The sequence below is a fragment of the Dreissena polymorpha genome, chromosome 2, assembly GCF_020536995.1.
Source record: "Dreissena polymorpha isolate Duluth1 chromosome 2, UMN_Dpol_1.0, whole genome shotgun sequence".
In the NCBI taxonomy this organism is placed as follows: Eukaryota; Metazoa; Mollusca; class Bivalvia; order Myida; family Dreissenidae; genus Dreissena; species Dreissena polymorpha.
Window position 1 is genome coordinate 40,646,651 of NC_068356.1, and position 23,481 is coordinate 40,670,131.

Sequence of the window (23,481 nt, forward strand, 5' to 3'; positions counted from 1 at the left end):
TGACTACTTCAGCACATTTGCGTCGCGTGCGTTTTAAATTAGAAAAAAGTAGTTTTCTAATAATGTATTGATGGATTTAAACGTTCGTTTTTGTAATATAACAACATTTAACATGTATTATATAAAAATGTAGACGGAAAAAACCGAGATATCTTCATTTTTTTTGGAGTTGATAGTGGGAAAAACAACATAAATGAGCCTAATTAAGATTTGTTGAGATTGGTCTCATAGTTTCAAAAATAAGTGTTATCTTATACTTATTTCATGCATTATCATACTGAATTCAAATATTGATGTCGATGCATTATTTTGATAATGTTGAACATTAAGTTATTGGTTTCATTCAGTATTACACATTTTTGGTATACATCGTACAATATGTTTTATTCATGTTGGTGACTTCTTAATTGAGTTGATCACTTATATGAAAATAACTGCATCTTATTTAATATAGATTTTGTTTATGTTCTGTAAACAATTGGTATGTGCGTAAAAAAATAAATTAAATATAACAAATAACGTTATCTATCATATCTACGTCATGTGATAATGTCATTGTGATACGACTGTTAATTGATACATCCTGCATTGGCGCCTCTTCCTATCATTAGCGCCACCTCCTAAGCATTGGCTCCATCTCTTTTGGAAAATTGTAAAATTATCTACTACGTCGGCAAGAAGCCAATATTTTTGTGCATGCAGCATCTAATGTATGTTGTACGCAGTTAGCGATTTAATTGGGTGGACATTTTCTCGTCACACAGGAAAAACTCGAAATGCTTTTTAAAACTCCACCATGCCACAACTTATAAAGGTTATCACGTTTTTAAATGGGTTGAGAATGTACATTTTGGGACGAATAAATCTTCGCTAAATCGCACTACATTGCCCGATTTTTAAAATAATGCGAATTATGTTGAAAAAAAACATGTAAAATCAAATCACCCTGTAAAATTATTATGAAATTTCAAAACATCCGGGCCTGAGCGCTACCTCGGAAGTTGCATTGGCTCATTTATAAATGCATCGCAAAAAAGAGGTGGCGCGCGTAATTAACGGCCGTGAATATGAACGGTTTGTAAACCGTTGCACGAGAGCAATATCCTTCTAAATTTCTGCACGGTGTTTCTGTGAGGGGGATCATGTCAATGCACCCAAAACACTTTCTTTCCGTTGGTTTTATTATAACCGGATCTGGCTTGAAATCAAAATATTCCCTCTTACATTCATTCATTTTCTAGTCTATAGTTCAAATTAGAAGAGAGATTCATCGGTAATAGTTTTTAAACAGCTATTACAATGAATGTTGCACTGTATAAGAAAATAGTCCCGGGAAAAGGTTGACAAACTATCGGCATTGACCAAGATTTTCCTCTGACGAAACACCTGTTTCAAAGCATTCAATATCCACATAATGAACCTGAAACCTGGAGAAGCATAAAGAAAACAATTACAATAACTGTGATTATGCCGTGTCCAGAGGAATATTCACCGTTATGTTGTGGCGGCTATTACTGTCAGAGCAATGCAGCGGCCTCACCCAGAGTGTCCTGCATGAGGGGGCGTTGACACTAAGGGCTGACGTTTACAGCGTTACACGAACCAACGACGTGTAAACACTTTGCATAAAATGTTAGCTTCTCAGCAATGCTCACCGGACTGGCGTCCATACTGCGTTCTTACGGTAACACATAAGGAAGCCGTGGGGTCATCATATGAACGTACGAAGACGGCGTCTCAACACAAAGAACGCTTGGAATAGTGACCGTATGACGACTTCTTTTGGCATTTTCAAAGTAAACGCAGCGGTTGGTGATTTAACATGAACGCCCTATGGGCATAATACACCAACGTGATAGAAAAACGTGAGAGGGACGTACACGGGTCGCCGAGGAAACACAGAGAACTTGTTCATAGAGCTGCCCACTCTTCAACGACACTTCTGGTGTTCTCAGTACATCTTTCCGCGTTCTTGGTCGTAGTGAGGTTGTAGTGCATTCTACCATAGAAATATACATGAGAAAATTAAATAATATGTTACACATTGAAAGTGTCTTGTGAACATTTTAGGATGTTTCGCTCAAGGTTTTTAAGTAATAATCATATCTTGTAGCACTATCCCACACGGCTACTGTTGCATGTTTTTCATGTCCTGACCGCGCATGAATACAAATCTAACAAAATCTAACAAAACATGAGTATTCATGGGCATCTACAATCCGAGTCTTAGATATCATTTTGTTTTTGGGTTGTTGTAACCTTTTTATTTCAAAAGAAAACATGAACATTTTAGCGTTTGGTATTATTTACATGCGTTGTCATCATGTCATCATGACATAACCTTGTTGGACATACTTATTTTCTTGATACTAGGATTTTACAAAAATAATATATGTGATTACAAATCGCTGCTCTACAGGAGGCGACGAGGGAATGGGCGGGGCAGGGGGGGGGGGTGTGGAAATAATTCTAACAATGGAAATGGCATATCTAATAAATTTAATTCAAATATATTATTTTTTAATATAACACAAATAATGATTAAAATCAATGTCTTGTGTGCCCTTTAAGATAGGCAAATACAATTTAATTTGGAACAGCTTTTGTTGACCAGCCTTGATTGGTAAGGGGGAAGGACGGGACCAAACAGAAGCAGGGCGAATCTTTCCCTACATTAATTATTTTAAGATTCGTCATTTGGGTATATACATGTATGTCGAATTATATTTTGTGGTACATGTATATGGGTTTAAAATATTTTACTATGAATTGGTTTATAATCGATCAAATGGTATAACCTCAATGACATAATATTTTTTCATTATTTTGTAAATCTATAGGAATCAAAAGATAGCTTTTTAATAAAAAACGACGAAAGAAATCGACAATACATGTATTGTTTTACATAACGATGAAAGGCATTATGCGTGTAAACGTTTGTTAAGTTTTAATTGAAATGAGAGTGCATTCGGTCCATTGATCTTGCAACTATTGTTATGAATGATTCATCTGAAATCAAATGACAGTTAATAAAGGAGTTAAACAAGAAAGGAATCTTATAACCAAAACGCCGTTTTGACATACCAAATATTTACATTCGAGTATTTCAAATACATGTATCGAATACAATATAAAATACAAACACGTTACTTTTTTATTATGAATACATATATATATAGTAATATAGTAATAGTGTGACTTACATTTAACTTTTCCAGTGCTGTAACCGAATTTCGAAGGCCTTTGCAAACAGTTTGGATCCAGATGAGACGCCACAAAACGTGGCGTCTCACCAGGATCCAAACTGTTTGCTATTCTGATAGTATTATTTGAAAAAAAAATCGAAGAAAATGCTAATTTTAGAAATTCAGCAGACGACATTTTAGCAGACGACAAATTTCCCAGCATGCAAAGGGTTAACTGCAAAATGACAGGTTGTTTGTAGCTCTTTGTCAGTTTGTCTTAAATCATTATAAGAGTGGCATATCAGTAAATTTAAACTTTTAAACTCGCATAGCTGACGGTTATCATTTTATTATCATTCATATCTTCACCGATAAATAAAGCATGGGCTACGTGTACTTTTATCAGTTATTACCAATATATCTGATTTCAATAAACACAATGCACAAAGTTTACGATCTATACCACTATGATTGAACTTGATATACATTGTATTAGAATGACATCGGTAGTATAATTAACCCACTATTACATTGTGGTATTCAACCGATACGAGGTCGATGTCCATTGAAAAGGACATTTTAGACAGTCGAATCTTTGAAAGGTTATCCCGAAGCTGTCTTACGTATCGAGTATAGAGTTACTGAAAACTGCACTAATCGGGTGTTCAATGTGAAGCCAATCATATTGGCAGTTCAATGCTAAGCCATGCTTAGTCGGGGTTAAACATGAAGCCATATTATTCCGGCCCCTAATTTGCTCGTTCGTTTCATAAGATGTAGGATTTTAACACAAAGGATTTAATTTTGGAAAAAAAAACAACAACCAAACGGATTGCTGATTGTTTTTATCCAAGTAAGATGCTTTGACTAATTTTATCTCACTCAAGTTTTACGATTTTCTTTTGAATTATTTCGTTAAATGAATATGATGACTAAAATACGCACGATTTGCGGTATCGTCTTTGTTTTTTATTGCAGAGAATAACATCTAATGACTCGTCAGATAGTACGTCAATATTGTGTCGGGTTATATTTGTACTGCTATTAATATTGTTATGTTTTTGTTTTTATCAATAGATCTAGAATTTTGCTTATTTACTTTTTTTCCAATATATAAAATAGTGCGAAATAGACATTGACACATAATTTGTACTCTTGTAATTGACACAGTTGGTTTAAGTAATATTATTGTAGACCATTGCTTCATAGGCATTATTCGAACGCTTAACAACACACCAGTAGGTCAATGCCCAGTCTCTAGTCTCTTTGTTCGAAACTGCATTTACCTTAAAGGTATATTGGAACGACTTTATCTCATTCATTTTCCACCGTTTATTACAACTTAATGGTTGTATTTAATGTCCGCATTAAGTTTAGTGACTTGGGTGACATTCCATAACGTGACACGACCTGTTGGATTTCATTTGATCTCATTTTATCACGTTGATACGTCTGTATTGTTACACGCACATCTTCTCTGATCTGTTTTTACAACCATGAATAATTTAGCCCCCAGATATTAATTAAAACACTTTAATATTGTCTCTTTCACGCTTTCATATTAAGTAGTTTTGCTAATAGTTTTTGCAATTATGGAAGCTCACAGATTCGTATCACGCTTTGTTTAGATATATTGATTAAATGTACAGTCCCATTTACCAAACCCCTATTGAGGTTACATTACACTAAATAATTGTGTATCCCTCCGTGGTCCAACAAAGTGCATATTTCTAAAGAGTTCCTTTTTTCTTCTGGTTTAAAAGCCATTTAAAATTGCACCCATGCTGTTTATGTTTTTTTCTGTATCCTATGTGTGTTTGCAACATGTTGAAGCATTTCATTATTGACTAGGATGACAGAGGAACTTTTTGCGTTCGTTTACTGAAGTAGTGTGCGTTTGTCGAAATCTGACTGCCGAAATATTGTTTTTGAATGGTGTTTGCCTTTTTCGACGAATTTTACTTTCTTATAGGTTGCGCGCAGGTACATTTTTATTGTAATTATTGAAAAAGGACATATCTATCTTTTAAATGATACCAGAATTTCAAAATGCAATCCATAGAATGTCGAGTAGAGTGGATAGCTAGACTACGTATCGTGTAACCCCTTCCCCATTCACATATCGACTAACTGGTCGATCTAGGTATTCTATGGTGTCAGGCAAATAAGTTTCTTTCGAAAAAACGAGCAACGTTTTTATAACTAAAAAACAATGAAATGTGATATACCTGTATGATACATGGTAACAGGCATATATACTTAGACTGTTGTGGATAAGACATAGGAAGGATTTTGTAAACATTGTTTTCTGGCCTTTCACCGCACATGTTCCACCCAATCGGTAAAAATAGAGCGTAAATCTCTGACATTGGGAGAATTCGTGTCTTAAAATCTTCAAATGGGAACTTTTTAGTTTTTTAAATCACTGGTACTTATTTATAAAAACACATTTAATATTCTGCCATATGCCTTTTTGAAATATTCAGTTTAAATGCTGAACTGACTGACATTCTTCATAGGAGACATGCAATAGTTCAATGAACTGCGACTGATGGTCTTTTTAGGCCTCGTTTGACACTGACTCAGGTTGGCCATGATCAACAGTTTTAGTTTTCTTTGAAAGCCATACTTTGAAACGGCTGAAATCCATGAGACTAATGTCTTCGTCTGACTTTGTGTAGTTCTTATTATTGTGACTCATATTTGTTTGCATTAACACAATGCATTTATGGAAAAAAAATGTCTGCGATATCTATGGAAATGTAAACGAAAATAGTCGTATCGATCGAACACGCTTTTTGAATTAACCTGAAATAAAGAGGCATTTTCACGTTTTGGTAAATTAAAAAAATTAAAAAAATGTTTCAGATTCGCAAATTTTCGTTGTAATTATGATCTATATGATGAAACAGTAATACTGAACATTTACTATGCTCTTAAATATCCATTATATGCATCTTTTGATAATTTAAATGACTTAAAATTATAAAGCGTTGCAACGCGAAACGATTGAATAATTTTGACAGTTTTGTTGTTGTCGTTATATTTTGTGATATTACGAGGATTGCTTATATGACGTAAAAAGTACATCACTCATTACGGATGGCCGAGTGGTCTAAGCGATATACTTTTACTCCAGGGGTCAGTGGTTTGAGCCAAATCGAGGCTATTATTTTTTTTATTCTTGTTTTTACTAGAGCTTTTTAGATCAAATGTTTACATTATCAATATAAAGCATTTAATGACAAACTTCAATACATGCCAAAATCTGTGAAAAGGCCCCTTTAATAGCAATCGCGAAACATCGACTATCTAGGGAACCTCCGATTGATAGAATAAATAGTCTGCTGATCCAGAGTGAATAGTCAATCGTGATACATCGGCTATCTCCGGAGTGATTGAATAATAGCAATCTCTTGCACGACGGTTACATTACATTCATCACTCTGGATCAGCAGACGATTTATTTCATAAATCAATCTCTGGGTTAATAGTCGCCATCTTTCGAACTACTTTCAAAAGTACAACAACAACAATAACAGTAGAAGACAATTTTTATTGCGAAAAGTTTAAAAATTGAGTACATGTGTCACGGTTGTTGAGTGGAATAGTGTTATTTTCAACTGTGTACAAAGCATGTGAACTGGTAGTGGAATAACCGAATTGTTGGTGGAAATGGAATTTAGAAATATCTAATAATTCATCATTTTTCATGTCACGATCGTGTAGAATTATCATCAGCATCATTTCTGTGGAACATTGCAATATTCAAAATACAAGTGTTTCATAGCTATGGTGCTTTTGACATAGTTCACTAACCATCAAGACTGAAATGATTCATGCACACAGGTAAAGTAAATAATTGAATTTGTGCAGAATGTTTATTTTTTACAAATTATTATTTAATTTAACCAATTTATTTTAGATAGATTGCACTGAAACTCAAAGTCTAAAGCTTAGTAAGACACCAAAGCCAGTTTTCTGAGAAGAAACAATACTTGTTCAGAGTATAGCAGGCTAATAGACTTATCTTCTTCTTCAAGGTGGTTGAGGGGCTGGTGCCAGCAATGCCTAGCCAAGACTTCCTTACCCCAGTCCGGCAATCAAAGCGTAGAATTACCCCTAAACATTTCAAAGACTTCAAAGTAAACAATATCTTTGAACAATATTCAGTTAAAAACTCTAAGTGTTTCACACCAATCCAGTGCAAAACCCAACTATATAAAAACTCATTTTTCCCTAAGACATTAATAGAGTGGAACAATCTTGAAGAAAGTGTTGTTCGCGCGGACACAGTTGACATATTCAGGTCAACTGTCCTACAGTGGGACTAAACCACCCTCTCTTCCGTTGCGCCTACACCGAAAGGTCCTGCGACGTACATATCCAGATCCAGAATGCGGCCTCTGGTTTATTTATTTGGCCTCGGCCTTTAACCTGGGTCGCTTTGATTTCAGGTGTTTAGCCCTCATATCAACAAGGCTTTCTCGACCCTATATGTACTTATTCATATTGCTTAAAGATTTTGAGAACCCTCGCTCAGTGCCAGTGGGGATAAAACAGGGACCTTCTTATAGCTAGATGAATGCATCAAATATGCCAGCAACATTTTATGATCAATAACTTTATAATCGATGATTCTGTTCTTTTAACTACATTACTAATTTACCAAAACAATATGAAACACATTTTTATGCTCCCAAAGAAGGGCATATAGTGATCGCACTGTCCGTCTGTCTATCCGTCACACTTTGCATTTAGGTTTCGAAAAAACGCTCATAACTTCTATGTCGCTTCAGATGTAATATTCATATTTGGTATGCATGTGTATATGGACAAGGCCTTCCCATACACACACAAATTTTGACCCCTTTGACCTTGAACTTAGGGTCGGCGTTTAGGTTTGGAAAAATGCTCATAACTAATATCAAAGCGTTTATCGGGGGCGTATGTCATCCTACGGAGACAGCTCTTGTTTTTGCTACTGTCCTCTGCACAAACCATGATATATCTGCATATATGCATCCAACCAAATCAGTAAAACTATTTGTCACTTAATTACAGTAAACTTATTGCATGTTAACTTTTCAACAATATATATATATATATATATATATATATATATATATATATATATATATATATATATATATATATATATATATAACCGATCTTGAAAAAAACACACATCAAACTTCAAATTGTTTTAGTAAATTATAGGCTTTAATTGGTATTGTGACATTGTCACCACTCATGCATGCGACTATACAATTATACAACTATGGAACACATTATTTATGAGAAATTCCAATACATCAACATAACGTCTCAGATTTAAGGCAGATAATCTAGTGCTTTTTTGCTGCCATTTTTACTATTACAATTTTTTTCATTTTATGTTATGATGCATTGATCTTGTTTCTAAATTAACCAAGCAATCATGTTAAACTTTTGAAGAAAGATGTTGTCTGATAAATATTGATAATTTGAAAATATAATCACTACAACGTGAACAAAATTCAGTTGAATACTGTGACCAACGAAGATTTGCCAAAGAGCAATTCAGATCATGATTTAAATTAAATACAAGTAATATGAAAGTCTGCCTATTGGATCCCAGTTATGACTTATTTGTCAAATCTGCACATTAATTTGCCCTTGGCCATGTAGAATTGGGGACTAAATACCATCAAGTCATGTAAAAAGGAGCAGGGTATAGCACGCTGCTATAGATCTCTTGAGCTTTCACATGAATTTTACGGGTAATTTTCATACAACAAATGATATTATATAGTGTAATGATAAAGCATTGTGAGCACAAATTATATCTCTTACTAGTGGTGCAAAAATCAATTAAGTGTCACATTTCAAAGAAAATTTATATAAAAAGGTATTATTAATTGTTAAAGCGTTATAAAAGTTATTTCTATTCACTAAAGCATTTAATTACAAGAACAAGTGCATTTTATGTCCATTACAATACATGTAACAGTATTGGCATTGTATTTATCTGCATTTGATGTGCATTTAATACACTTAAAAATGCAGACCAGACACACTTCTAACAGAAACAAATGTATTTTTTTCTGCATTTTTCCAGCATTAATACTCTTCAAGTGTATTTTTTATCATCCCAAATAAACTTTACCAGGAAAAAGGTATGTTAAAATACATTTTTAGTTTGTTTTAAGTATATTTTCAAATGCATTAAGACACTCTTTTGCAAAAAATGTTGAACAAAAACTTAAAAATATTTAATATACTAAAGTGAAGTAATAATTAAAGCTTTGTATGAGCATCAAAAACAGTGTCAAATTCATACCAGTGCCTATTTAGTAGCAGTAGGCCTTATATGGTCTACTTGTGGTAGAAATAATTCATTTTGTATAATACAACATACATAAATTAAAAAATATAGCTGCCCATACAGTTCAATACAATGTTCAATTAACTACACTATGCAAAGTTGAAATATGACATCAAGCTTGGAATAATCTTTTCAATAATGTATAATATGCTGTTTTAATTTATAAGTGAAATAGACACTTGCATATAAAAACTGATTTTAAATCAAAACTAAATGTTTAATCTGATTTTTAGCTCCACTGGCCAAAGGTCCTGTGTCCATCGTGCGTCCGTGCATTAACTATTCCTTTAAACATCTTCTCCTAAACTACTGGTCCAATTCTGATGAAATTTCTTAGGAATGTTCCTGGGGTGATCCTTTTTCAAATTTGTTCAACTAATGCCCCTGGGGTCAAATTTGACTCTGCCCCGGGGGTCACAAAATTGAACATTTGCTTATATAAGGCCTATTTTGTGAAAACTTTCAAAATCTCCCGTCCATAACCGTTGGGCCTAGGGCTATCAAATTTGGTATGAAGAGACATCTAATAGTCCTCTACCAAATTTGTTCAAATTATGCCCCTGGGGTCAAATTTGACCCTGCCCCGGGGGTCACAAAATTGAACATATGCTTATATAGGGTATATTTTGTGAAAACTTTACAAATCTTCTCGTCCATAACCATTGGGCCTAGGGCTACCAAATTTGGTATGTAGTGCCATCTTATAGTCCTCTACCAAGTTTTTTCAAATTATGCCCCTGGGATTAAGTTTGACCCTGCCCCGAGGGTTACAAAATTGAACATATTCTTATATAAGGCCTATTTTGTGAAAACTTCAAAAATCTTCTTGTCCATAACCATCCGGCCTAGGGCTATCAAATTTGGTATATAGTGACATCTAATAGTCCTCTACCAAATTTGTTCAAATTTAATCCCTAGGGTCAAATTTGACCCTGCCCCGGGGGTCACAAAATTGAACATATGCTTATATAATGCCTATTTTGTGAAAACTTAAAAAAAAATCTTGTCCATAACCATAAGGCCTAGGGCTACACAATTTGGTATGTAGTGACATTGTATAGTCCTCTACTTAGTTTGTTCAAATTATGCCCCAGGGGTCAAATTTGACCCTGCCCCGGGGGCCAGAAAAACAATTATATGCTTATATAGTGCCTATTTTGTGAAAATTTTAAAACTCTTCTTGTCCTTAACCATAAGGCATAGGGCTACCAAATTTGGTATGTAGTGACATGTAATAGTTCTCTACCAAGTTTGTTCAAATTATGCCCCTTGGGTCAAATTTGACCCTGCCCGGGGTCACAAAACTGAACATACGCTTATATGGGGCCTATTTTGTGAAAACTTTAAAAATCTTGTTGTCCATAACCATTGGGCCTAGGGCTACCAAATTTGGAATGTAGTGACATCTAATAAACCTCTACCAAATTTGTTCAAATAATGCCTCTGGGGTCAACTTTGACCCTGCCCCAGGAGGTCACAAAACTGAATAAACGCTTATAAAGCGCCTAATTTGTGAAATCTTTAAAAATCTTCTTGTCGAAAACCATTCGGACTATGGCTACCAAATTTGGTATGCAATAACATCGTATAGTCCTCTACCAAGTTTGTTCAAATTATGCCCTTTGGGTCAAATTTGATCCTGACCCGCGGGTCACAAAATTGAACATTATAACGCTTATATCTTGCTTATTTTGTGAAAACTTTAAAAATATTCTTGTCCTTAACTCTAGGACCTAGGGCTACCACATTTTGTATGAAGTTGGGTATAGTAGTCCTCTACAAAGTTTGCTCAAATTATGCCCCTGGGGTTAAATTTGACCCAGCCCAGAAGGTCACAAAAGTGTACATGTGCTTAAATAGGGCCTATATTTAAGTATTTGCACATGCAGAGAAATTTGTTTCAGCCTTTTTTTCAGCAGTGAAGCGATACAGGGCCATCATGGCCCTCTTGTTTAAATACTCAAAAAATGAAACCGTGTTCATGCTTGCAAAATCAAAGCATACACATGTATATAATGTGTATATATATATATATATATATATATATATATATATATATATATATATATATATATATATATATATATATATATATATTAGTTAAACTTAAATTGATTTACCATCGATAAAAAGATATAATAATATATATATATATATATACTTGTAAAACTAAAAATTAAATATGTATGTTTCTATTACATCATTTAGGACTTAAATTTTCAGACAAAGTAGAGTGAAGCTTAAAACAGTATCCAATTGTAACAGTCAATTTTGGGAAAATCAACCTTATAATTATTTTCTGTGATGGTCAATGTCATAATTGGTATAAAATGTATATTGAACTGGAAGTTTTCTTTATTTTAAATGATAACATTTGCTTGGTCAGCCATAATTGTCACAATCAAGTGGTCTTTTTACACTGTAGTTTTCTCACTGACTATGGGTTTGTTCTGAGAATGAGCCACACAAAGTATCGTTGGGGAGATGAGTTGTCAATTTTATGTTTATCAGTCTTTCATAATCCAGTATACCTGTAAAAAGTGAATTTGTAACTAATAATCACACAATATACACAATTAAAATTGTATGCATTTAGATTTATTTAGTACTGCACATTAATCATTTTCCAAAAATATGTAGCAACATTATATTATATAATGCTGCAATACTAAAGTAATTTACTAATTAAAGGTCGCTGATGTGTAATGGATGTGGTGTCCACCTAATGATCTGGAGGTCACTGGTTTGATCCCCAGTGTGGAAGCATTCTTAAGAAATCTCCAAGAGACACCCAAGTACTGGTTCTAGGCCCAGGAAACGAACTCAAGAGCATTTCACATACATGTATGTAGTTAGTACTTTAAATTTAATCGAACTTAAAATTGGATAAAAATTAAAAACTGAAACCCTTATTAATACATTTTATTTTGAATCAAGCAAATGTGGAAATTCATTAAAAAAATAATGAGAAAAATTTAAAAATTCTACTTTAAAGTAATCATGATAATTTAGATTATTTTCAGAATATTTAATGATGATAATGATACAATCATACATTACCTAAATGATAAAAATAAACATGTAATGTTAATTTATGAAAAAAACGTTTTAATTTTATCAATATCATGTTAATTACAACTAGATACAGGCAATTAGATCAGAAACGTGCATTAATTATATTAATGAACAACCCAGACATTTGGCATTTGTAGTGATTTATGGTCACTATTTGATTAACGTTCTATACATGACCTGTCATAAAAGGTATTTTTTTAGCCAGTACTACAATCGGCAATGATAGTCTGTATTGCATACATATTCCAACGTCTATTATCGATTCGCTTCCTCAAACTGAAGAAATATTTAATGTTTACATCGCGAAACGTAATGCATCTAGTTTCACTTTCGGTTTGGTTGGTTTTGTAAACACCGTAATTTCATCTTAAAAATTGGATGATAGGGTGATTAAATAAAAATGGAAAAGTAAATCACTTGGATAATAGGTCAAAATGCAACACAAATGAACGTTAATAGTGCTATTTATATCAAAGTTTCGGTAAAAAGTTTGGCGCTAGTTCAACGCGCATCGTATACAGCCTCATAACAATAGACTGACAACCTTTTGGGTAGTAAAGTAGTAATACAAGGCAATATGGCGACCGTTAGCCACGAGGCCTATCTTACGGAGGAATCCGAGATAGCCGATGTATCACGATTGTACATTCATGTATGTTAGAACCACTCTGGTTGATGTGAGAGCATGGAACGAAACCTCTGCATGGAGATTGAATTAATAGAGCAAAGTGCTCGTGGTTACACACAACTAAACGCTTTTATTTGTTCTCTTGTCGAAAAGGCGATTTGGAACCAAATTGACGCAACATTCCTTCGGTTTGCCATTCGTAAGGGCAGCAATTGGGAATTTTGTAATTTTTCCATGATTGGGAAAGTCCCGTTTACCGGTTTTTTAAAAGAATGAAGACAATCGCTGATGATAGTTAGTCATTTTTTTGCATTTTCGACAATAGCATATTGATTCCCCACTGCTGTTCTGTAACCTGACACGATCATACATTGAATACTGCCATGTTTGGCTTTCACCGTACCCATTCTTCGCCGCCGATCTGATTTCGAGATAAAGCCCTCAAACTCTCAATGAAAAGCCGTATCAGCATACGCGAGATAAAACCCGATAGCCCATTATGGCTTTCAAATGAATATGCACAACAATTGTAATTGTGTAAAATTACCGAGAGAAATCATATAAAACATACAGTCGTCTTCAAACGCAAATGACTACATTTCTAATTTCTCTGGATGTTTTTTTTCAAATCGTGTTAAACAAGCTTCACATCACTGTCCTGATTTGCTTTGAATGGTTTCACGACGCTTGGTATTATCCATTTTAACGGCATAACATTCACTAGAGTCATTATGAATACAAGCGTCAATCTTACATCATGTAAAAATGCATTATAGGCCCTTGCAATGGGACTTCCAATAAAGAGACCCTGCCATTAACGGTATATGCATGCACGTAAACATGTACTTGCACACGTGTAATTGGCTAATTCTTCCGTTGTAGATACTAGTAAGAGTGCCTGAGACGCCGAGGGAATGGCGCTGTCTGGAGGGGAGCTAGCCGCCGTCATTTCCGGTTCGGTCGCTGGTCTGATCTTCCTGTTAGCAGTCATCGCTATCGTGCTGTACTTCTGTGTCCGGTGAGTGGCCGTTGCAGCTAGCGACCGTTATTAATGAAACAAGTGTGTGATCATTATATAAATAATCCTGACTATGTTGGCGATAGTGTAGTATGCATGATTACATTGGTGATACAGATGACGGAGTTGGTGATGATGATGATATTGGCAAAATTTCTTCAAAATAGATATATTACTTCTTATATTTAACTTATGTTTTTTTTTTAATTCTTCTAGTTTAAAATAAGATCTATGAAGCGGGATAAACATGCATTAAAAGAGAATATTCGAGCGTCGTTATGGGAACACTGGACTAAATGCATGTGTGTAAAGTGTCGTTCCAGATCAGCCTGTGCAGTCCGTACAGGGTAATAAGGTACGACACGTTTCGCCTGAACTGGGGTTTCGCTGAGAAGAGACTTCATTTAAACGAAAAATACCATAAAAGCGGAAAGTGTCTTCCCTGATTAGTCAGTGCGGACAATGCACGTGCATTTAGCCCAGTTTTCCTAGAACGAGACTCATTCATACTTTCAGGAAACGCAGGCGGAGGAGACATCCTGACAAGAAGCCATTTCCACACCATCACCTCACTCCAGATACCAGTCTCAGCAAAAACAGTTTACCAAAGCAAGGGGACTTGCGCGATCCAAGGGCGCCCCCGAGGCTTGACCCCCGCCTTGACCCCCGGGTCGACCCGCGGCTACCGAAGATCGGAAGCACGAACCTCTGGTTTGGGACACCGTCCATGTACTCCGCGGCCCCTTCCCAGGTGTATGCGGACATGAAGCGGAAGGGACCGACAAGACCTCCTGAGCAGCCGCGGGCCTTTCCTGGTACATTGCTTTTTACCTGTGTTTTGAAGCTTTTTTTTATATAAACTTCGAGCAGAGAAATAGTTGTGTACTGAATGAACGCATACTTTCCTTGATATGTTCTTAAATTTTTAGAAATTTTTAAAATATAGAGAACTATTATTTTCACATTGCCAAAATAATAATTTTTTCTGAAATATCTTCTCTCGTTGTTTTCTTCGAATAAATAACATTACAATCGACAGCGTTGGAATTGTAAGGGAAATATATTTAATAAAAAAGGTTTTGAGTTCATGATACACTTTCCCTTAAAAAATGTGTATATTTTAAATCGTATTCTTAAATCAGGTGTAATACAGCAATCGCGGTTTAAGTAGATCGGAAAACTAGTAGATCGGACAATGAGGAAGTGTTTTCTGTTAATATTGTCGCGTTGAATGGACAAGGAAGACCCGGAAATCCGAGTAGAGGATATGGGTGCGTTTTCAAAGGATTGAAATGTTTAACATGTACCACGAAGTCCGATTGGACGTATTTTTGTTTAAATAACATTAGTTACTCACCATAGGTCTAGGAGAGTCATCTAATAATTCTAAATGTTGCCTGAACTGGCTTTGTGTATTGTTTCTTTGTCTGATTTTCATTTTATGCATTTCACCTTTTTAAGTCGACTTTTTAAAGAACTGTACACAACAAGCAGTGGAATGATTAACGGAATTTCATAATTTTTATTATCTGTATCTTATCTACATGTATGTACCTTACATTATAACCGCAAAGTAAGCCATTACCATGCTAACCTCCCCTCTCTATTGAAGGTCCCCCAGGTCACGTGATGTACCAGGGCGTGGGGGCTGGCCGGATCTACCACAGCCAGCAGGTGGCGCCATCACTTTACGACTCCGAGTACCGCATACAGCGAAGCGGTAGCTACATGGACCTGTATTCGTACCCGTACAACTACGACCCATATAGAGGTATAATTCAAAATGACGTGATAAACATATTTTAGGAGTATGACAAATGTTGCACTTTGCAATATTCTTCCATTTGTAATTATATGTCTTATAATGAAATAGTTAAACAACGTTTGTGGTTTTCTTTTGACACCATACGTAGCAAAAAGTATGATATATTCAGTTTAATTGATTATCTTTCTTTCAATTAAATTTTCATTGTTTTAGTATAAATCAAAACTTAAATTATTAATAAAAGGCATAATAATGTCTCCGAAACTGTTCATTGAACATTACTAGGTTTTATGACTGTTTCCTTTGAAAACAATTTCATTAAACGCCGAATAAGTCTTCTGGTACCTTTTCTTCAAATGACGAGGATTTGTAAGCATTGCGCTGAACATATAGACTGTGGACAAAACTGAATAAACATTGCATTCAACGTAATTGTTCAAAGGCCATGAATTGCGTATATTATGATCTATTCTCGTTTCCCTACTTTTCGTTGAACGAAACGTTTCTTTGTGTGCTCAAACATGCTTATTTGCGCTGCTCCGAGTATTTGTTCACAGTATTCATTTGTTACATAATGGCGAATAGCGTTTCATAAACACTCACATATATGATGAAAATATTGTTGCATGATTTTCTCATTAAGCTCGGTTGCGCATGCGCATCACGCATCACATTATACCGTAACCAGGCTGCAGGCCCAATGATGGCGGACATAATTTAGAGGATGATTAATTTTTACTCCAGCCATCCATTAAATTAGAGATACCAATTGTTAGATAAACTATTTTCATACACTTGTCGCCGGGCGGATACACTGCTTATGGTTTATTATTTATGTTTAATGAATTGCTGTCACGATTCTATTCACTATTAATCTTATCAATATCGTGTGTATGATGATTATGATTATTAGAATATGAGTTTGTTTTAAATACGCAAAGTTACACGTTATCCTGTATAAACACGTATGGCACGGTTGTCATTAGTTTAAATTAAATCATACATGTTTTGACAATTTTAATCTTAACTGATTTGTAATAACCGTTGCTCAATTTAAATTAATTATTATCCGGATTAGATGCATCTGATTAATTACTGATCGCTGCAATATTTTTTTTCATTTTAAAGCATATACATTAATTCCGAACAATTATAAAAGGTTGTTATTACCGCATTAAGAAGTACGTTTTTGCATGGGCAATGTTTGTGTGTAAGTACTGTCCGATTTCTTTGTGATTGTCATATAATAAACTGACTAAGTAAAACGACGACACTCGAGAATTTAAAACTGTGTCAATACTTTACCAGTTTAAATACAAGGGACGCTAATTGTTATTTCTATGGCTTGAAGTAAAAGTTTACAGGAAGACCAAGTCAGTCTAAATCGACCTTCTATTTTAATTTTAAGTCTTAAGAAATTCGTTACTCTTAGTAAGATAAAGGTTGATTTTGATGAAAGCAATAATATAAATGTTCAGCCGTTTTTATTTACATGAATATTGCATGTGGATTTGCAATTCTTAATGGTTGATGCACACAATAAACGCTAGGTGATATTCCGCGTTATCTATAAGCCCTACTCTGCCCATTTCAATGACATTTACCATAAATGAAACTAATTGATAGAAACACAAGGTTAATTGCATAACCTAGTAGCAGTGATTAACGGTAGTATGTGCAATTGCTGTTGTTTTGACTACAAAACACGCGATAAATGTGTTAAATGCGTAAATCTTCAGCTAGTTTAAACATATTTAATTCTTTGGCAAGTACAATATATCAAAATACACGATGTAATAGAAATCAGAGAAAGATTGAAACGAAAGAAATAATTCTGATATAGTGATATAGTTTCTCTCCTTGCATCTTCAGTTGTGGCTCAGTGTTCGTCTTGATCTACTTGTTAAAATAGTTTCGATAAAAAGATTGCCCGGTCCGTTTCAAACCTTAAGCCTTCCTTTCGCACACGATAAAGCTTCATCGGAAAAAACTTCGTTTACCTATTTTCAGATATGAACAATTCAAGCGCAGTGTTAGTCGAGTATCCAGATAAGGAGGAATACTACTTAGACCGTTACCGGGAGCGCGAGGTGCGCCGAACCGGAAAGAAGGTGAAGCGTTCTCAGAGTGACGTCACGCTCCATTCCACGAGGCGCCCTAAAAATAGAAAACAGCGCGGAGAAAACGCCATTTGATCGTCCTGCACAGTCTTCCACAAAATCGCGTGACGATGATGATAAGACGAGTAACGAAAGACGAGGCTCTCGGGATAGTATAGATAAGTACGATAAAGGAAGCCATGACAACCGCGATAGTCGTACGAAAGATCGTGATGCTGGTCGAAACGAACCGCGAACGACAGTGGTCGACGTTCATCGTCCTAAGAAACCCGCCCCCGCTCCGCCTCAATCTAAGCCAAAACGAAGCGAGGACCGGACTACCCATGTAGTTGAGGTGGAAACCAAGTTGACAGAATCCGCGACAGACAGTGCGAAACTTAGGGCTATAGAATGGGAACGGGCTAAGGAGAAAGAGCGGGCTCTGGAACGGGAACTTGACAAGGTCATTGAAAGAGACAACCACGCGTTTGTGCACGACGAAGTTACCTCGAGTGAATTCAATGTCCGACACTATACTTACGAAGGAAAACCATCAAAATATGAGAATTCCGTCGTTGCTAAAATGGCAGCTCTTACTGAAACACCGAAAGCGACGTACATCCGCCCAAACGCTCCCAGTGACCAACCGACGCGCGAAATACCTCATTCTTTTCACGCGGAGGTTTCTAAGAAACTTGAAGATCTGAAGAATTCTGACAGCGTCGATGTCATGCGCGCTCTGGACACCGCGGATGGCCCCGTGGCGACCTCTACTGGCAAGCATTCCCGGGCCAGCCGACCGACGAGCGGCCGCGAGCACAGGCGGTCCCGTCGGGGCTCTACCGTCACTGATGCAGACGGTATGTTACCATCGTCCATGTCCGTACACCTTAATTACTTATTACAATACAAGGGAAAGAACTCGTATGAGGTGAAACGTATCTATTGTTAGTTTATTAGTTGTGAGCGTTAGCGTTAATAGTGTTTAACAGCTTGTCATACGACATTGGCCAGTCTAGTGTTTATCATTGAAATCTGTACATATTTGCTGCTTTCAGGGAAAACGGGCCCTAATGCATGTCAAAGAAGATTAGCATGTGCACACTGATTAGCCTAGGCAATGAGCACAAGCTAATCAAGGACGACTCTTTCTGATTTTATGGTGTTTTCCGTGTAAAGAGAGTCTCTGGCACTGGGATGACAATTAATGCATATGCTTTAAGCCCTGTTTTCCCCCCAAAAAAGCTTAAATGATCTTATTTATTAAAGATTTGAAAAGAAACAACACAAATCGACCTGTGCTGAAAGACACACTCTTATAAATATGAATGGGTTGTGTTCATTTCAAACTTGCGATATAAAAAGCGATAACATAATTTTGAAAACTGAGTTGCGTTTAAGATTATACAACAGCGAACAACTTTAGTGCCTTCAGCACTTTGATGTCGAAAAGCATACGGTATGAAACCAACACCCCACGATGCAAAGTAGAAACTTGCCGGAAAGTGTACAACGCCTTTAAGCTGGCAACACAAAGAAAGTAAGGTTGATTCATTTCACCATAATGATGCTTTTTTTCTTAAGCACCCACATGTTTTAATTAGCATTATGTATATGTACATCACATGGCATTTGCATGTCTCTTCCAGGCAATATCGTCGAGGCATTCGGCTTCCTGGACGGCTATTCGGACGGCGAGGGCACGGACTACCACGACAGCGGCCAGAGTACACCAACACCGGCCAGAGGTGAGTGGCATCTCACGTCATATTGTGGCTGACGGCATACATATTGTTTAACGGAATATAACGGTGTTGTTTACTACCGTTAGAAGACATAGCTAGACGGGAGATTGTCAAGTTATTATCTAATAAAGATACGTTTGGTAAGCGAGGCTGGGGCCCTTTGAACCACAAGCCTAATAATGCAGGCTTGATAATAGCAAAATATTAACGTTTGACTTGGATTTATAATGCTGGCGGTATAGCCGAGACTCATTTATTACGTCATTTGGTTTTGTTTTATTTTCAGACAATGATATCAATTTATGAGACGACGTCAAAAGAAGGTGGAATTCTAACTTCAGCAGTTTGGGCATTAACAGCCACTGGAGTCGTCCTCTAATCTTTTGATGCATATCAAAAACAATAACTCCATGGTAACGTGCCTTCAATACAAACAGTCGTATTGCGTGTTGAAGGTCACGACAAAGGTATCGCTAACTCCGGTGAAATTCGTGCTTAAACTCTGTGATATCTGTGTGATTTCGGAGTGATATTCCGAATATGTTCAGTCATTGTTGTGTGAGGCCAGTACGAAGACGGGGTCGACAAATAGACACGTCCTGTTGAAGAACAAGTGCGACAGGAAGTTACGAGTCGCGTCGTTGAGGTGACGCGTGGGAAAATCTGTCAGTTAAGTGCAATTACTAGACGGACACCTCCGGAGAATTATATGATTGAGTGAAATTTCTTCTTAACGTTTATAAGAACGACAAATGTGCTTAAGTCATCGAGTATTACTGAGTATGTGTGTGATTGTAGCTTGATTATGCATTAGTTTATAAAAGCCTCTTCGTAGAAAACTAGGTTTAATGCATGTACGTAAATTGTCGTGTCAGATTAGCCTGTGCAGACTGCACAGGCTAATCTGAAACGCCACTTTTCGCGCACGTATAAAGTCCAGTTTTCCCATAACCATACTCATTTATAGTTAACACTCAGGGGATGTTGTTTAAGATTTTGTTTACCTATATTTCTTGTATTTAATCATTTATGTTTAAGTTTCTTTGACTTGTAGAGGAGTACTGGTTGGTACGAATGCTCTCTCTGCGATTATTACTGAGTTTACGTCTACTAAGTTTAAATGCTCATCTATTGCGCATCAAAGTAATTAAAGGTTGTGTTTTATTTCCTCTTCTCAGAGATTTTCTTTAAAGGTTTTCGTAAAATATTAATATATACGAATGCCCCCTCTGCGATTATTACGTCTACTAAGTTCAAATGCTCATTTTTTGAGCATCCAAATAATTTAGGGTTGTCTTTTATTTTCTCTTCTAAGATTTTATATTTCTTTAAAGGGGGCAGTCAACAAGATTGACGAAAAAAGAAAAGTTTTAAAATACCGTCATTAAATGCTTTATATTGATAAATTTAAACATTGGATCTTAAAATCTGCGGTAAAAAATCAAGAATCAAATAAAAAAAGAGAAAAAAAAAGTAACCCTGAACAGGGCTCGAACCACTGACCCCTGGAGTAAAATATTTCCCATGATGACCACTCGGCCATTCATGCTCATACAATGAGCGTTGTAGTTGTAACTTCCCAAATTACCTGGTAGACATACTCAGTGAAATTGTATTACCGAATATACTGAAAATATGAAAACTTAACAAAATTTTTCACGTAATGTAATATACCAGTCGTGATATTTTAATCAATATAAACTTATACTTGTAAAAAAATACTGTATTTTAGAACTTTTCTTTTTTTCTCGTGATATATAGCAATCTGGTTGACCGCCCCTTTTATAAAGGTTTTAATTAAATATTACTGTGTTATTTGTTGTTTGCTTCTGTTTTAAAATGTCCGCCGTGTGTAAATGAATCAAATAATACATGTATACATATTTATAACATACGAACAGTTTATAACAAAGAGTTAATAGTTTTGCATTAAAATAACTACATATTATGTATATATTATATTAATAAACATTTGAAGCTTTTACAAGTGTCCTATGCGTTTGCGTGTTATGCATGTATTCCACGTGTTGCTACGTTTGATAACAAGCGCACCCATGTTCACTTGATGCCCTTTCAGCGCTGGAACCGAATTCCAAAGGGGTTTGCAAACAGTTTGGATCCAGATGAGACGCCACAGAACGTGACGTCTCATCAGGATCCAAACTGTTTGCTATTCTGATAGTATTCTTTGAAAAAAATCGAAGAAAACGCTTATTTTAGAAATTCAGCAGACGACATTTTAACAGACGACAAATTTCCCAGCATGCAAAGGGTTAACAAGAGTCGCGCTCTGGATAGACAGTGCTTAAAGTGGCCTTTTCACAGATTTTCGCATGTTCTGAAGTTTTTCATTAAATGCTTTATATTGATAAATGTAATCATTGGATCTTAAAAGCTCCAGTAAAAAATCAAGAATAAAATTAAAAAAGGAAACAAGAGTGCCAAACTGTCACAAGATACGCCCGTTCGGAGGTTTTGGACACCATGCTTAATGCTTGAAATGCACTAAGTGACCTCGAGACCTAGTTATTGACCCGGCATGACCCATATTTGAACTTGACCTAGATATCATTTAGATGTAACATCTGACTAAATTTGGTGAAGATCAAATGAAAACTACTTCAATTAGAGAGCGGGCACCATGCTAAATGCTTGAAATTCATTATGTGTCCGATCGTGACCTCGTTTTTGACCCGGCATGACCCATATTCGAATTTGATCTACATATCATCTAGACTCAACTTCTGACCAAATTAGGTGATGATCAGATGCAAACTACTTCAATTAGAGAGCGGACACCATGCTAAATGCTTGAAATGCACTAAGTAACCTTGTGACCTAGTTTTTGACCCGGCATGACCCATATTCGAACTTGACCTAGATATCAACTAGATGCAACTACTGACCAAGTTTGGTGAAGATCGGATGAATACAATTTGAATTAGAGTCCGGACAAAGTGGCGCCGTTGAAAATGCACTAATTGACCCTATGACCTAGTTTTTGACCCGGCATGACCCATATTCGAACTTGGCCTATATATCAACTAGATGCAACTGCTGACCAAGTTTGGTGAAGATCGGATGAATACAATTTGAAATAGAGTCCGGACAAAGTGGCCCCTTTGAAAATGCACTTATTGACGCTATGACCTAGTTTTTGACCCGGCATGACCCATATTCGAACTTGGCCTAGATATCAACTAGATGCAACTGCTGACCAAGTTTGGTGAAGATCGGATGAATACAATTTGAATTAGAGTCCGGACAAAGTGATGCCTTCCGCCCGCCGCCCGCCGCCCGCCGCCCGCCGCCCGCCGCCAAGGGGTTTCACATAATACGTCCCGTATTTTATACGGGCGTATAAAAAGTAGCCGGCAGCAGGGCTCGAACCAGTGACCCCCGGAGTCCTGGAGTGAAAACAAATTAGTCCGCTCGGCCATTCTGCCAAGTATAAACACGTGTCGTATTTTATACCTTATATAAGCAATCTTCGTAGTTTTGTAAAATTAAACGACAACAACAGAACTCTCAAAATTATTAAATCGTTTCGCGTTGCAACGCTTTATAATTTTCAGGTTTTTAAATCGTCAAAAGATGCA

The 23,481-nt window shown here is 36.1% G+C and overlaps 1 pseudogene; it reads left to right on the plus strand.

Moving 5' to 3' along the window:
• Positions 1 to 21,377, plus strand: part of LOC127866726 (uncharacterized) — a 36,213-nt pseudogene extending 14,836 nt beyond the window's left edge.
• The last annotated feature ends 2,104 nt before the right edge of the window (positions 21,378 to 23,481 follow it).